This window comes from Aethalodelphis obliquidens, unplaced genomic scaffold (genome assembly GCF_003676395.1).
Source record: "Aethalodelphis obliquidens isolate GAN/ISIS:26980383/991018 unplaced genomic scaffold, ASM367639v1 scaffold19, whole genome shotgun sequence".
Taxonomy (NCBI): Eukaryota; Metazoa; Chordata; class Mammalia; order Artiodactyla; family Delphinidae; genus Aethalodelphis; species Aethalodelphis obliquidens.
Window position 1 is genome coordinate 2,033,024 of NW_020837963.1, and position 14,510 is coordinate 2,047,533.

Consider the following 14,510-nt stretch of genomic DNA (forward strand, 5'->3'; position numbering starts at 1 on the left):
ATGTATTTGGTATGTAATATAACACCTGCGTGGAGACACATAGTGCATATTGGCATCTTACAAGCCTGGAATCCTGCTTTAAAGATCATAGCTAACTTTGCTTAAGCCTACATTTCCAAGCTCATTTGATCACTGACTTTCCTCCACTCCCCTCTCCTTTTTTGACCAAGCATATCTCAGCATCTGTGAAATGCTGTTTGGGGAACCCAATTCATTTTGTCTTTTTCAAAACATTTCAAATATACATATTTTGTTTTTGTAGTTTTGAAAGTATGTACAACATTCTTGAGTTAAAGTGAATCCTCAATGGACCATAAAACTTATTCTTTCATCTCATTATTCATTGGTTAAACATACAATGATTACCTCCAGTGGACTGGTAGTGTGCGGGAACCCACAGTTCAAGGGAGGCAGCTAACAAGAAACCTCACTCTTGCAGAACAACATAATAAGTGGAGATGGAACTTGTCCTAAGGCCAGCCCTGGCACAGAGGTGCAAGCCCCTACTGTTCAGTTTTGGACCAATGGTAGATTGTGCTCCATGCCAATGATGGGTCATTGTTCAACCTGGTTCCACGTCATCCATTCACTCAGCATCCCCTTTCAGTGTTCCTTTTTACAGCATATTTTTGAGGGTGAGGGAATATCCATGGATGATGCAGCTGCTGTAGTGATCCACCTGCAGCAGCAACGGTGACTGTGTCCAGGATGGGCACACTCACAGGTTGTTACACGGCCGTGCAAGATCATCATCAAGAAGCTGTTCATCCTCTCCATAGCCATAGCTTCCTACACCTGAAAAGAACTAGGAAATGGAAACCCATTACAAACATTTTCCTAGATTTGTTTCCTTAGAAAAGGTCAGGACACAGTCACCGCGGGATAAGAATCAGCACATTTCTCGGACCTAATCCCAATCCTTTCCATCAGCCCTCCCAGTGAGGCATGTCATGTTCTGTCCGTTTTTACAGGCCTTATCTATCTGATGCCTGCCTTTTTACCTTGATAACTGATTTCTGCACCATCAATCGCGTTGGCCATGGGAAATATCTGAAGGACCGCCGAAGAGAGCGAAACACCAGATTTACACTTTTCCCCTTTGGTGTCTTTTATCATAGAAACACTTTGTTAGGTCCTGACTTTAGCTATATAACCATGACCTATGGGGTTCATCTCTAAGTTTACCCATCCGCAGAATGGGAATAGCTGATATTGACCTCAAGGGGTCAATATTGTGAGCATAAATAAGGTAACAGAGGAAAGCCTAGCATGAAGTAAGTTTTCAAAGAATGCAAGCTATTATTTTACTCATGCAATTTCTTAGCACTCTTTATCAGAGGCAGGTTTGGAATTAATTGTTGAGGTCTTACCTTCTATTTGAATTGAACAAGGCTTTAGCAAGCCCTAGACAGGTATTTCAGCAAATATTTGTTAATTGCCCATTTAGTGCAAGACTTTGCACAGGGCTCTAGGAAAATAAAGGTAATTAGGAAGGAATTCTGCCTCCAAAGGGCAGCACTGTGGAGTAAAGACCTCAGAGTTCACAGTGTGCTCAGTCCTCTGCTAGGTCCTGGTATGGGGTGGGACAGGGATAAACGTAGGGAAAATTGGTCTTTGCCTTCCAAGGATCCTATAACTTTGCTGCTGTACAGAGACAGTTTTGTATGCAGGTAGTAAGTTAAGTTGTGATATAATTAGACACCCAGTTGACAGAAGAAGCTAACCTGGCTACAGCATCTGTCAGCAGGGCTTCATCTGGTGTCTCAAAACGAGTTCAGCCAGTGTCCTGGTCCCTCCACCCTTCCAGTGGCCAACCCAAACGGCAGGCTGCAGCAAGTAGTCAACCTTCCCTCTGAAATCTTGCTGTTGGAGCCATCAGTCGCCAGTAACTGTGTCCCCTACTCAGCTCCTCCAACCAGCTCTCTGGACCCATCCATAGGAGGAGATGGTCCCCAGGCTCTGTTGTCAGGGACTGTGAGGGAGTGGTGTTTCTGAAGAGTGGAGGTCTCCCCTTCCCCAGTTTAGGGAGAAATGTAAGACAACTTCTTTTCCAAATGTATTTTTCCCAGGGTAACCACCATGAAAGTATCTATCTCTGTTGGCTGAGATATTTTTCTCCTTTTCAAATATCCTATTGTGCTTTTCATGTTCATTGTTTCCTTTATGCCTCTTTGATAGCTTCTTTTTGAGGCCTTGTAAGATATTTTGATACTAAGGAAAGCTGATGTGAGACCCTCTATTATTCTGCCTCTTATTTTGATTTAAAGTTACATGCTCCCCTATGGAAGAAAACAATACAAATACAGCACTGGAAGAAGAAAAGAATGTGGGAAGATGAATAGGAACTTGTTTCATTGGAAAATGAAAGCATGATATTGGGCATTAACAATAAATGCCAGGGACCATGAGTGACATTTAGATAGTCTATTAACCCAATAATAATTGCCTTGTTAGAAGATTGTATTTCTTGAAGGTGCAGCAACTACTGAAAGATGGTCTAAAACAGTGGTTTCTCTCAATATGTTGTCTAATTCAGTGTAATCATCATCTTTTATGTATTAATTACAGCTTAGCTTCACAATTGGGATCAGCGGAAGAGGTGACATCAAATCAGGCCAGATTTGATTAGCATTCTTTAACAGGATTCTTATCCGGGATGGCATTTTGAATCTTGCCTCCTCTGAGGATGAATGTGGATGAGACTGTTTTCTTGGTAACCGTGAGCAGGGTAGTACATCAGGCCAGGGTGCTCCATGTGGAAGTTACCTACAGTGGGAGAGACAGCAGGGTTCAAGGACAGCTGCTTTCTAATTCCTGCTCCATTACCCGCTAGCTATGGATTTGGGACAGGTTGCTGAACTTTCCTGAGTCTCAGTTGTTTAATCTACAAAATGGGAGTAAAATTAGCCACTCTTGACCCAACAGGATTATTTGGAGATGTACAATGGGATGTACACAAAGGTCCATTTTGTAAACTTTAAACTGCTAAATAAGTGTTAGTGTCAGTCCCTGAAAGACCAGAGACACTCCCCAGATGGACAAATAGCTCCACCTTGGCTCATCTCCTTCAAGTCCAGGTTAGGAGTTTCTGTGCATAACAGGTGGTCAGCCCATGGGACTGACCTGGGATGTCCTGGTTGCCTGGCCTGGGCATCACTCTGAAGGAAAGGGTTTACAATCCCATTTAGGACACAGATAAAATGTGACAAAGCCACTCATTCAAAAGGTCAAAACAAGTTCACTCTAAAGACAAAGAGGCATTTTATCCTCTCTGCCTGTGTCTCCATTTTAAAAGTGGGAAAATCCCTCAAAGATGAATTTACTTAAGCCACAGTTAGAGCCATGAAAAACCTATAATCATAGTATAATATCGTCTGAATATTTATTACTTTAACTGGACATATGCATCATTTCTTTTATTCCTCACATCATTCTCTATAAAGTAGCAGGGGAGATAATTTAAGATTTAGGAAGATGTGTCCTGGAACCATTTGTCAGTGGAGACATCTCTGTAATTGGTGGAGCAGCACTGAGAAAGCAGGTCATCCAGAGCAGTGCTTGTTACTGTTACTTAGAGGAAAGGCTAATGAAATACCCGTTTATTTAAAGTGGTTTGTTTGTTTTGTTTTCCCCTTGATAGAAGTATGACAGCATAGCGAGCAAAAATCTACCCAGGAGTCCGGGCTATATCTATCCAAGAGAAATACCAAGAGCAAGCGTGATGTTAAGACCTGTTTACTGTCTACTGATCAAATCATTTTAAAATAGAATTTCCTTTTCCTGAGGCCTCGTTAGCCACCTTCTATTCCCCAGCCCTTGCCCCTTGTAGCTTAATTTTTCTTCCTCTTCTTTAGATAGTAAACCTGATCAAAGACCATCTGTCTGCTGGCTTTCAAGGGAGGTTAGCTCATGTCAGAATGTGATTAATGTTTGATAGTATATTAACATTATTTTAATTATGAAACCTAAAATTTAAATGAAAATACCCAATTTAAATCTCTCCCAAAGTCAGTCTCCTGTGTGGTTCTCTGGGAGAGAAGGAAAGGGGATTCTCTGACCTAATTCAATGGAAGGAGTGGGAGATCTTATACCCCAACGACCAGGTTTCATTGCTTTTTATAGGACAATGACATCTTTCTCAATCTCAACTAAAGAACAATCCTCCAAGTTTTTGTGTTTTTAAAGATACAATCTGGAGCTAAGTTAGTTGACCCATTGGTTGAAGAGCCATTATTTAGCTGTGAAAAAACAGAGTACCTGATAAAGCCCCTCACAAGCCTTCTGGCCACAAGGTAGTTTTGTTTTGCAAATTGGATTCTTTGACACGTTAGAAATTTGGTAAAAGACATAAAACATTCAGTCTGGGTTCTGAATAGACAATGATCACTGGGAGATTGCTCAGCTCCCAATACAAAACCCAGTGGGTACAGTGGAGTGCTCCTGGCCTTGCTGATGACATCAAGCTGCCACCAGTAAATGAGAAGCCCATTCTCTTTAGAGGGTTTCCAGCATTCTGTGCAAGTGTCTAATATTCTTTATAAAGACAGGGAATTAGGGAGCAACTCTTTGCATGGCAGGTTGACTATTGTATTCTTGGGGTCTTTGCTATTATTATGATTAAATTAGATTAACAAGAAAGTGAGGGATGCCCACACGTGTGTGCACGCACACACACATACACATGCGCTCGCCTATGGGAACAAACTCTACTTTAAAATGTAGTTGACGAAAAAGGCAGCAGCACAAAAGTCCCCTCTACTGCCTTTTACTTGCCTCAAGTCCTGGCCAAAGAGAGTTCTTTGCAATACTTGTGTCCTTGGCCTGTCTTCTTAGGCGGCCCCAATGGATGCTAATGCTTCAGGCTGGCATAAAGCTGTGTAGGCGATGGCTTCCTGGTTTGTAGTTATCTTTAGTTATTTTTAGTTACTTAGCTGGTAATTAAGTTTGTGGTTTTGCACTATGCATCTTCAGGAGGAAGAAAGGTAGCTACTCAATCCTAACGAGTGTTCCTTTGGAGACCAGGCTGTCTAGGTTTGACCTGGGCACATCTGAGAAAGCAGTGCTGTGGTGTAAAAGGACAAGACCGTCCTGTGCGGTCTTGCTTTGTTCCTCTCACTGTTGTTTTTGTCTTGTCGTAAGGTAACTAGTGAATTAAGGACTGTTGTATATTCGTTTCACAGCTGAGGGCACTGAGGCCCAGAGAGGTTAAGTACTTTGCTCAAGTTTGCACAGCTAGTTAAATGGCAGAGCCTGCTGTATCTGTCTCTAGATCTCTGCAACTAACCAACATGCTGTTCTACTGAACCCTCCAAAATTCAAGTCATAAGAAGCTGTATAATTTCTTTCCCACTTAATCTGAAACGAATGATAATACTGTGTTGTAGTTGTTCATTCACTTAACCAGAAAAAGTTCATTCGTTACTGTCTTAGTCCATTCGGGCTGCTGTAGCTCATAAACAATGGAAATTTATTGCTCACAGTTCTGGAGGCTGAGAAGTCCAAGGTCAAGACGCCAGCATGGGTGAGTGAGGGATCTCTTCCTGGTTCATGGTATAGGGGAGGGAAAGTAAATTCCCTCTACCTTCTGAGTTCTTGGCTGAGACTCCTGTAATAAGAGACAGATTAACAAGAAAAAACAAACAGAAGTTATTAAGATGTGTACCTCACACATACATGGGAGATAACGAGGATAAAATGAGTAGCTCCCAAGATGGCTTAGAATTCAGACTTAAATACCATCTTAATAAGGAAGGAGAAGGGGGGATGTAGGTGTCTTTGAGGAGAATAAATTATTTTTAGGAACGATGAATGGGCCCTCAGAAGAATAGATGGAGGTGTGAGTTTGTGATAAAGTATGTCTGGATGTGGCGTTGACTTCTACTCTCTTCCCCTGTGACAAGAAGAATCTTCCCTGGTTGATGGAATTCCAGGGGAGGGATCTATGACAAATGAGTTCCTTCTGGAGGATCTGTCTTTAGGCGGATAAGGGGAGATCCAAGAAAGCCTCTGCCTGCATTTGCTGTTTTTCAAGAGTCTACAGCTTAAAATAATCAATATATCAAAGTGATATATTTTAGGGTGAAATGTTTTGCTACCCATCCATAGCCAGCGCCTTCTTGCTGTGTCCTCACATGGTGGAATGGGCTAGGGAGCTTCACAATTTATAAAACATTTTCACAATTTTGTAAGGTGGGCACGGTGAGTAATATTATCCCATTTTACAGAGCGGGAAACTGAGGCTCAGTGAAGAGAAGGGACATTCCCAGGGTCATGTACTGGAGTTAGTAGTTGAGTCAGGATTGGAACCTTGATACTGACCCCGTGGTTCCCATCTCTGCTATCTCAAGCAAATTATTTGCTGCATCTAACCTGTTTTGGCCCCACTGAGTTTCTTGCCAAGTGGTGAGGAGGTCACCACTTGTGAATGAAGACAACTCGGGGTTCGCGGAGGTGGCAGAGGCAGCCCCGGGAGTCCCACCAGGAATAGCCAGAGGCTCCCCCATCCATAGAACCATGCAGGTCTGCCCAGAGGCCTGACTTACCTATTTTCAGAGAGGGAAGTGTTGAGAGAAACTAAGAAAAACTGGTTCTTGGCATTAAAGACATCTACATTTGTGCCTGCACTTGGCTCAGAGAATTTGTGACTGATTTCAGAAATTTTGTTTTTGCTCCATTCAGTCAAACTGATTTGTGTGGTAGAGCTATAAGCCAAAACAACAGCTTCAAAAGAGGAAAATGCAATTTATTGACCAGGTTGCTTCGTCCCCATAATGCCAAATGGCTGGTTGGAATGATTTTGTACCCCTAACAGTCCCCCACTCCTCCTGCCTAGAAACTTTTGTTCCAGCCAAGTTGGTCAATTTATTGGTCCCTGAATGTGCTGCAAACATTCTCACCACCGTGAAAATTTACTCTTACTTATGTTTCCCCATCCTACAGTCAGCCTCCACTTTTTCCAGGTCAGACCCTCCTCTGAAATTCCATCCATGGCCACCTGTCTCTGAGAACTTTCTCTCAGTGCCAGCCCTGAGGTCTCTTTCCCTCCCTTGGGTTCCTACAATTCTTGCAAGGCCATCCCATTTGGTATTTCCCCTCTCTGCCCCAGGATGCTTGTCATCTGTGTTTGTGTCTCCCATCTCTTCATCTACACAGGAGATGGGGTTCCAGGGAGGAGGAGATCAATCCATGTTTGATGTCCCTGAGAAATGTCACCTCACTCTGGGCTCTCGGTTCTAAATGAGGCCAGGGTGGGGAATTGACGCCAGATAGTTTGGTTGATCTCCAGCAGGCTTGTTTTTAAATGACAATGTCTCTAGCTGCTGAGAGTACAAATAAGTAAAGAGTGGGTCTAGACTCCTGCTTGCAGGCAGTTGAGAATCAGAATTGTCAGATCGGCACTAGCAGGAACCCTACCGAACAGCTTTTCCAACGATTTCATTCAACTGATGAGGACATTGTAGTCCAAAGAGGGATAGTGACTTTGTTCAAATTCTCTCAGTAAGTTATGAACTGAGGCCCCAAGTTTCCTTGTCTGGACCCCTGGGCTCTTTTCCCATCACGATACTTAGTCCTTATTTTTAAAAACAATTTTGTTGGAGTATAGTTGATTCACAGTGTTGTGTTAGTTTCAGGTGTACAGCAAAGTCAATGAGTTATACATACACATATATCCAGGGTATATATGGATATATATATATATATATCCATATATATATTTGGAGATATATATATATCTTTTTTGCTTTTAGATTCTTTTCCCAAATAGGCCATTACAGAGTGTTGAGTAGAGTTCCCTGTGCTATACAGCAGGTTCTTATTTGTTATCTAGTTTATAAACAGTAGTGTGTATATGTCACCTAATCCTTCTAAGATGTCTGGCCTCCTGACATTATCTAAGGACAGAGAACTTTATTTCTTCTCTAACTATCCATTCTTTGGTTTTATCAATCCTGGGTTAGGGTCTTCTTTCTTTAGCCTACAGAAACTCAACTTCTATTATTGAAACAAAATAATATTCACTGTAAACTCTTATGCTCATCTTAGCACAAGCCACTGTGGGAAGCCTAAGATATTTTAGATGCAATCTTTACTTGTAAAATACATGTGCTATAAGCGAGGAGATAGGACATGTGTATGGAAACTGTTAACACAAATATAAAGCAGTAAGTGATCAATGTCCTACCTGCATTAACTGGCCAAACAAATTACAGAAACAATTCCTCAGAAAGACCCTTCCTATAGGAGTCAGCACTGGGTAACTATGGCTAAAAGCCAACTTCGTGTGGCAGATGACAAAGCAGGGTCCAAGGTCACTGTGAATCAAGGAACTTTCATGAAAGTGTCCAGGGATGGAGATCTTAGGAAAGACAGGGGATATTTCTGGGGAGAGCCGCCAATGCTGGCTGCTGCTGTCATCTCTGTGACATGTATACAGACAGCCTTGATTCGTGTTCAGGATGTGCCAAATGAGGGGACATCTCTGTCCTCTTCCATAATTCCTTGTGTGCTTTTATTGATGGGTCTGGAATGCCACAATAACATTCATTGCAGAACTACTGTGACAAATCAATTTATAGGCTAGTTGAATATTTAAAACATACAGTGCTGCTTTAATAAATGTATCTGTTCTCAGTATGTGATTATTGTTTCTTCTTTCTTCCATTTCCCCAAAAGATCAAGATTCCAATTTTATGTCAACAAGGTAGCCCATCACACTAATGTCAGAGTGTGGTTTGGCTGTCCCCACCAGTTCACGATACATCCATCCCCAAGCATGTAACGTTAAATATGCATTGTCCTTGAAAGCCTTCCACGTGCTATAGCAATAGACACACTTGACCTATCTATTAAAAGACGCTGATGACATATCAGTTGGACTATGGTTATTATAATTTAAAATGTTCATTCTTTAAACAATTTGCAAAAACTGTGCTGAAGAAACCCAACTCTTCAGGCCTTGGGATGCTTTTCCTTTCTCTTCCCCATTTTTTCAGTATGTATAAAATATGTTGATTACATTAGAATACTGCTCTTTCCAGAGAGTCTCCAGGAAGTCATTCTCTCTTCTTTCAGCTCAAAAAGCATGACCTCACCTGATCTCTGTTATCCTGTCTCTGCTGCTGGTCCTTTGGCCCTCCCCATAGATGCATTTGGTTTATGCTGTGGGTGTATCTGGTTGGGTTCCCAACAAGATTCCAAGCCCACTGTGGGCAGGACCTGTGTCTTACACTTGCAGTCTTCCTACTCCTCCAGCACCTAGCACAGTTTCTTACAAACTACAGAAACTTTACGAAGATGTGTTGATTAATTAATAACTGAAGTGTTTAGTTACTTGACATCCTGACCCATGGAAAAGATGACCCAGAGATCATATTATTCAGGGTTTTATTTTTCTCTACAAATGAAAATTTAATGATGCAGAATAGCTTTCCAACCTGTGGGCCACTGACCCCTGGGAAGACCGAAGAGTCATTGCAAGGAGATTTCAACTGCACATGTACATAAATATTTTCTTCACAAACACAGGAGAAAAGTACAAATATCATCATTTGGGCCTTACAAACTCCTCTGCCACTTCTGCAGCATTTAGCTTAAGGTTTTGGAACTTTTGTTCAAATGAAAACCTTAGGTGATAGTTAGTCTGCATATTGAGGTAGGGGGGATCATTCTTTAAACAGTGAATGAAAGATCTATAGCTGGTACTGGGAGCAAAAGAGGAGACAGGATTCTGAGCTCTGAAGAAGAGAGAGTAGCTTCACAATGGGTGCTACCCCTGGGTCCCCTGAGCTGTAGGTAACAGTCAAGATAGGACCTCAGGGCTTCCCTGGTGGCGCAGTGGTTGAGAGTCCGCCTGCCGATGCAGGGGACGTGGGTTCGTGCCCCGGTCCGGGAGGATCCCACATGCCGCGGAGCGGCTGGGCCCGTGAGCCATGGCCGCGGAGCCTGCGCGTCCGAAGCCTGTGCTCCGCAATGGACCTCAGTCTGGATTCAACTGCTAAAGACGAGGACTCAGAAGCCCATGAAGTTCAAGAACCACCTCTGGGTAAAGTGTCCTGCTCCCTATTTCATTCAGGAATATGGATTAACTCCTCATTAACACACTGATCAGGTCTACCATGGATCAAGTGATGCCCTGTTAGAGAATACATATGTGTTTCCTTGGCCTTGGAGAGTCAGTAAGAGACTGAGAGACAGAAACCACCTCTGGGAATCATTCCACACATAGTGTTCATGGTCAAATGCAAAATGAGTGCTTCTCACTTGACCTGTGACAGGGGTTGGGAAAGGGGCTGATCTGCTGGAGAAGGAAGTGGTCCCAGGGAGAGATGAGATTTGTTCTAGATACAGAGAGCTAATAGGGATGTGGTGGAGGAGGCCAAAGCATTTCAGGAGCAGCAACAAGGTCTAGGTGAGGGGCAGGAAAACACTTGGAGGTGGGGAAACAGGAGGCAGTGGTCAGTGAACATGTGGTAAGGAAGGTGCCTGAGGTCCCTGACCCTCTTCGGGGCACTCAAGGGTGAGTCAGGTCAACAGACTGTTTAATGTCATCGCCACATTCCAGCTGCATGAGTTCTTCAAAGATGACAGAATTTCAAACTCTTAATCTTGAAGTGCACTTGGGTGTCATCTAGTCCGACCTCCACCCGTGGTAGGAATCTCTATCCCAGAATTCTAAAGAGGCTGTACCTGAATTCTTCCAATGACTGAGAGCCCATGGCTCTTGTTCCTTTCTGTATGGGTTTCCTTATCAGGACTTTCTCCCCCTGACTTTCTGATGCTCTCTCTTCTTCTGTTCTCCCCATCCTCTATCACGACCTTCTCCCTCCAACCCACCGTGCATTGCTCCAGACCGACCTGACCCCAGTGCTTAACACACTTCCACCTACTACTTGAAATTTAGAACTCTAAATTAGACCTGTCTCTCTGCCTAAGTCACCAGCTTAGGGCTTCTTGTTTCATTAATTGTTATGTATAGCAGAGATGATTTCTTTTTCTGCCTGCTTTCTCCTCAGCCTTATCATTGTTCGAGAAACCATAAAATTGAAAACTACATTTTTATGACTCCATATGACCTTCAGAATTTTTGACACAGCTGACTCCTGCTTGGCTATAATATTTTGACTCATTAATTTCAGAGAAATATTCCGATTTATAGTTTTATTAAGTTTTTGAGGATTCTTAATGCAGTGTTTCTAAATATGATGAACTTCTCTCTACCAAATTTTAATTAGGGAGCATATTAAATCCTCAGTTAATGCTTTCAGTAATGCACATTTAATATCCAATAACATTTGATCAGGATTTTTTCAGCAAGAGAGGGACTGCCGCTTTCAGGGTCCTTGGTTCTCACTGACCAGTAGGGCAGACACATCTTCCTTTGAGTCTTTCCATGCCCAGAAGAGTGGAGCCCATCACGAGGCGTTGGTCAGGAACACGATTAACCCCCTCATTACTGTATTAGCTTCCCCACTGGAGTGAGTGAGGAGTGTTCTGCCACCAGGTAGCCAAGAGGCACAGCATAGACTTTCTGAACAAACCAGTCCAGAGCACGTGAAGGAACTTATAAAACTATGTACCTTAAAAATATTTTCTTTCCTCTTTTCATCTCTAATCCAATTCCCAATGCAAAGGAGTGGCATGCATTTGTGCAGGTTATCTGCAAATGTTCTCTGTGAAGGGCCTAGTGCTGAATATTTCAGGTGTTGGCGGGCCATTCAGTCTCTGTCCCAGCTGCTCAGTTCTGCCCTTAGAGCACAAAAGCAATGGACTGAATTGCAAGGCACCCAAAGGTCATCTATTTCACCCTAGCCTGTTCTCCAAGTAGTTTTTTTCAGCCTACATTTTGGAGATTCCTGATCCAGTGGTTGAGAGATATGTTTAGTAGAAACTTCTTCCCTCCATATTCCAATGAATTTCTCCTCCCAGAAACATCTGCCCATGTGTCCAGTTTCTACCCTCTGGACCTACACAGAATAAGATGTTTGACACGAGCAGATGTTCCAAAATTTTAGAACCCATGATCATGTCATTTTGTAGTCTTCCTTATTCCAGAAGGAGCTTCCTCAATTCCTTCAAATGCCTCTCAGACAATTTGGCGTTGATCATGCTCACTTTCCTAATCTTTCTCCTCCCATTAGCCTCCAGGCTCCTCTTAACATGGATGACCATAATTCTCAGAAGCACTTTAAAAATTATCATCTCATTTGATTTTCACAACCATCCTGTGAATAAGGAGGACACTATGATTCCCATTGGACGGATGAGGAAACTGATACAAAGGTGGATAAGACAAGGGGTTCAGCAACAATCCTTAAGTTCTTTACAGCTCAATAAGGGGGTCACTCCATGTCCAATGCTCTTTTCTCTGTAGCCTAGTATCTGCTCATGCAGAGTACCTGGTAATGGAGATGCTCAGAGCATTTGTTTTTATTTTATTTTCATTGTTTACTCTTTTTAAATGAAATACCTCAGACATACATACTAAAAGAGTACAATTAATAACTTAATGAACACCTTTGTAGCCACTACCCAACTTAAGAAATAAAACATTACAGATAATAGCTTGTATACCCTTCTATAATGACCCCCATCCCATGTCCCTCCTTTTACCCCAAAAGTAACCATTATTCTAAATTTGATGTGTATCATTCTCCATTTTAGATCTATCCCTACTCAACACATGGTATTATTTTGCAGTTTATTAAAGTTCATATAAATTCTGTTCATAATGTAGGTATCTTGATTTTTTCTTTCCCTTAGCAGTTTGATTTTTAGACTCATCCCTATTGATAGGTGTCATGTAGTTCATGTTTTCCTATGCCCTATAATATTACTTTAAATGGATAATTTATTAACCATCCTACTGGTGATGAGCATTCTTTCCCATTTTTTGCCATTGCAACAAGGTGTCAACAAACATGGTACCTGTTTCCCTGAGCCAAACTTTCTCTAGGGCTTGTCTAGAAATGTAAATACTAGGTCATAGAATATGTGAATCTAGAATATGTGAAGCTTTACTAGATATGACCACATTTCTCCCCAAATTGGCATTTTATGCCCACTAGCAGTGGCTGAAAGACTCCATGTTTCTACCTCTTCATCCACACTTCGTAGTACCATACTTTGCAAGCTTCATAGGTATGTTCATCATTGGTTTGAGAAAAATAGGCATTGTAGTTTCTAATTTATGTTAGAGTGCAGAACACTAACCTTGATTAACATTAACTGGCTTGACCAAGCCACATAGCTCCGAACTAGAATGCGAGTTCCTTGGTAGGAGTTAGAATTTGGTCTGCTGCCATCAGCCATGAGTCAAGTTTTCCTAGGCTTCGGTTTATGAAGAACACTATCCTAGATGTCACGAGATATTTGTTGGAAATACATTTGCATATGTTAACGCTGATGGAGGCAATGGACAGGTAAAGTAGGTTTGCAATTTGTACTTGTGCTGCATTTGGAGATAGAATTGACATGTGCACTGTGTCAGTCCATGTAACAGCAAGTCATATGGTTCTTTGGAAGTGGACACACTCAACACTCTCAAGGAACCTGCCATTGAATAGTAGAGCATTCGAAGACCATAGCAGTAGCTCAGATGGAGGGTAAAGAGTATTGTTTGGCTTCAAGTCATAGAAACAGAAAGTCAACCCAGCTTTGAAGATGTGCACAGAGAGATGCCCTGCTGACCTGATGGTGACAAGATGACCTGGGCAAAGATCCGCAGATTTTCTAGTCAGGAGGGTCAGGCAGATATTGAAAGCTGAGGCAGGTCAGCTCTGGCAGGAAGAAGCTAGGAGGCTGGTGGGGTCAAGCAGGCTGAATGCCAGCAGGTTGACTTGAGGGTTCCACTGAGGAGGCTTATAGGCACATAGCACAGAAAAGGCAGGGGTCTTTCTCTTGGCATTGCATGTTGGCCTAGTGTGGCCTGGGGTGATGGCTATGGACCCAGAAGAGAAAGCCCACAAGTCCACAGGTGAGGCTTGCATAAATTATTGCTGTGTGTGTGCCAGCTTCAGACACTTGGGAGGTACTAAGAAAACAGATATAAGACTCAGTCCTTACCTCATACTTGGTATCTACTCAGAGAGCTAGAACAAGGAAAGTAAAAAGGCATTGTAGGTGTTGTATAACCATATATTAAAAAGTGGAAGTAAATACATGGTGGAAGATCTGTGGTAGTGAGTAGCAGTACCAAAAGTTGAAGTAAAAAGTCAGAACCAGTGGTGTGGAACCTCGCATGCCAAGCAAAGGAACTGAAACATCGTGCAGTAACAGTGTCAACATACTTACCTAGCACATGATAGTCGAGACATCATAAACCCTAAATGCTTTATCTCAATTACCTCATGAGGTGAGTATACTTTTACCCCATTTTATGGAAGAGGGAACAGGGCACAAAGAGGTTAGGAGACTTGCCCCAAATCTTCTAGCAAGTAAGTGGCAGAGCCAGGTTTTGGACCTCATCAATGTGGCTATAGGTTCTAGGCTCCTAACCACTATGCTATATTCCC